General features: G+C 44.8%; 1 non-coding gene across 1 annotated transcript; it reads right to left on the bottom strand.

Annotated features, from left to right (window-relative positions):
* Positions 1 to 1,591: 1,591 nt before the first annotated feature.
* Positions 1,592 to 1,695, bottom strand: LOC112208224 (U6 spliceosomal RNA). The gene has a single exon (XR_002942647.1). It is a non-coding gene; the product is annotated as a U6 spliceosomal RNA (small nuclear RNA).
* Between the last annotated feature and the right edge of the window lie 980 nt (positions 1,696 to 2,675).

Raw genomic sequence — 2,675 nt, 5'->3', positions numbered from 1 at the left:
AGGAGCTTGTGTTGTATCCTGCAGCCAATAAGAAACCACCATAGTTGCTTACCAGAGAGTGATAGGATGAAATTAATCAGAATCATTTTAATTCACCAAATAGCTGTTGGGGCAAGGCATTGTGCGAGATAGTGCAGCAATTCTGACGGAAATAATACAAATAAAAGTCATTTATTCTTGTTACATTTTACCTGTTCCACAACCAATGCACTTCCCAGTACACTGAATAGACTGGACATCACCCCCAAAAAACCTGCTAAGATGAACCACCACATCCGGCAAACTCCTTCCACTCTTTTCTCTTTTTTTTTTTTTTTTTTTTTTTTTTTTTTGAGACAGGGTCTCACTCTGTTGCTCAGGCTGGAATGCAATAGCTGCAGCCTCGACCTCCAGGGCTCAAGGGATCCTCCCACCTCAGCTTCCCAAGTAGCTGGGACCACAAACACAAATCACAATGCCCAGCTAATTTTGTTTTTGTTTTTGTTTTTTTGTAGAGAGGGACACTCAATATGTTGGCCAGGCTGGTCTTGACTCCTAAGCTCAAGTGATCCATCCGCCTCGGCCTCTCAAAGTGCTGGGATTACAGATATGAGCCACAGCACCCCGCCAACTCCTTTCAACTGTCAAAAACAGGCCGGGCGCAGTGGCTCACGCCTGTAATCCCAGCACTTTGGGAGGCTGAGGTGGGCGGATCACGAGGTCAGGAGATCGAGACCATCCTGGCTAACATGGTGAAACCCCGTCTCTACTAAAAATACAAAAAATTAGCCGGGCGTGGTGGTGGGCACCTGTAGTCCCAGCTACTTGGGAGGCTGAGACAGGAGAATGTCGTGAACCCGGGAAGGTGGAGCTTGCAGTGAGCCGAGATGGCGCCACTGCACTCCAGCCTGGGCGACAGAGCGAGACTCTGTCTCAAACAAACAAACAAAAAAACTGTCAAAAACAAAAAAAAGTAAATATGAGTGGTGATGGATATGCTAATTAGCTTGATTATGGTGATCATTTCACAATGTATACATATATAAAAACATCACATCGTACACCTAAAATATATACAATATTTATTTTTCAATTATGCCTCAATAAAGCTGAAAACAATCATTTAATATGAAAGGACTTTTCTGACTGGGCATGGTGGCTCATGCCTGTAATTCCAGGACTTTGGGAGGCCGAGGCAGATGGATCCCCTGAGCCCAGGAGTTTGAGACCAGCCTAGGCAACATAGCAAAACTATGTCTCTACGAAAAAATACAAAAATTACCTGGACATTGTGGCTTGAGTCTGTAGTTGAGCTACTCAGGAGGCTGAGGTGAGAGTATCTTCTAAGCCCAGGAGGTCAAGGCTGCAATGAGCCGAGATCATGCCACTGCACTCCAGCCTGGGTGACAGAGCAAGACCGTGTCTCAAAAAAAGGAAAGAGAGAGAGAGGGAGGGAGGGAGGGAGGGAGGGAGGGAGGGAGGGAGGGAGGGAAAGAAAAGGAAAGAAAAGAAAAAGAAAGGACTTTTCCTTTCTGGCTTAGACTAGGTTTTATTCATCTCAATTTCCCCTTCTCTCTCTCTCTCATTACTCCAAATCTTTATTTATTTATTTATTTTAATGGAACACTCCAGGAATTTGCATGTCATCCTGGCGTAGAGGCCATGCTAATTTTCTCTGTATTGTTCTAATTTTCAGTATATGTGCTGTGGAATCAAGCCTAAATCTTCATTGGTCTTCATTGGTTTTTAAAAAATTATTGTAAAAGTATACATTCTTATTGTAGAAACAAAACCAAACCAAAGAAATATAAACATTTATGACTTAGATTTGGAGTGGTAAATGCCTCTGATTTCATAGGGAGTCATTTACAATGGAAGCAAATTACATGATATTGCTGTAAAAAGTGTTGTTGTTGTTGAAAAAGTGACACCTGGCTGGGTCTGGTGGCTCACTCCTGTAATCCCAGCACTTTGGGAGGCAGAGGCAGGCGGATGACGAGGTCAAGAGATCGAGACCATCCTGGCCAACATGGCGAAACCCTGTCTCTACTAAAAATACAAAAATTAGCCGGGTGTGGTGGTGCATGCCTGTAGTCCCAGCTACTCGGGAGGCTGAGGCAGGAGAATTGCTTGAACCCAGGAGGCAGAGGTTGCAGTGAGCTGAGATCGCACCACTGCACTCCAGCCTGGGTGAGAGAGCAAGAGTCCATCTCAAAAAAAAAAAAGAAAGAAAGAAAACGTGACATCCTGCCTGCTTAACTAGTCTCCATCATCACTGGACCCCTGAAGCCATGTGAGTTTGCAACCCCTTCTGTACGCTCAGTCCTCATCCTTGGACTGGTTACTCCCCTCATTGGGGTGGAGGAAAATTCCAGCTAGCATTTACAGGTCCCTGCTATGAACTAAGTGCCTTTCCATGTAGTATGTCATCAGATCCCAGGGACTAGCCTTAGAGGAAAGGCACTGCTCTCCTTATTTTTCAGATAAGGGCATGGGGAGTTGAAGCTCAAGGTCATGTAGTCTGTGCAAGGTCAACACTAATGAATACAGGACTCTAGTCAAATGTAGAAAATTAATTCTGAACCCTGTGCATTTAACTCTAGACTGTACCGCCTCCCTAAAGAGACCCAAACCATGCCTTGTAGCGACCTTGAAGGATAAAGGCAGGTCCAGCAGAGGGTCTAACATCCAGGGAA

Source organism: Pan troglodytes, chromosome 12 (assembly GCF_028858775.2).
Source record: "Pan troglodytes isolate AG18354 chromosome 12, NHGRI_mPanTro3-v2.0_pri, whole genome shotgun sequence".
Taxonomy (NCBI): Eukaryota; Metazoa; Chordata; class Mammalia; order Primates; family Hominidae; genus Pan; species Pan troglodytes.
This window is presented reverse-complemented; position numbering and strand designations above follow the sequence as displayed.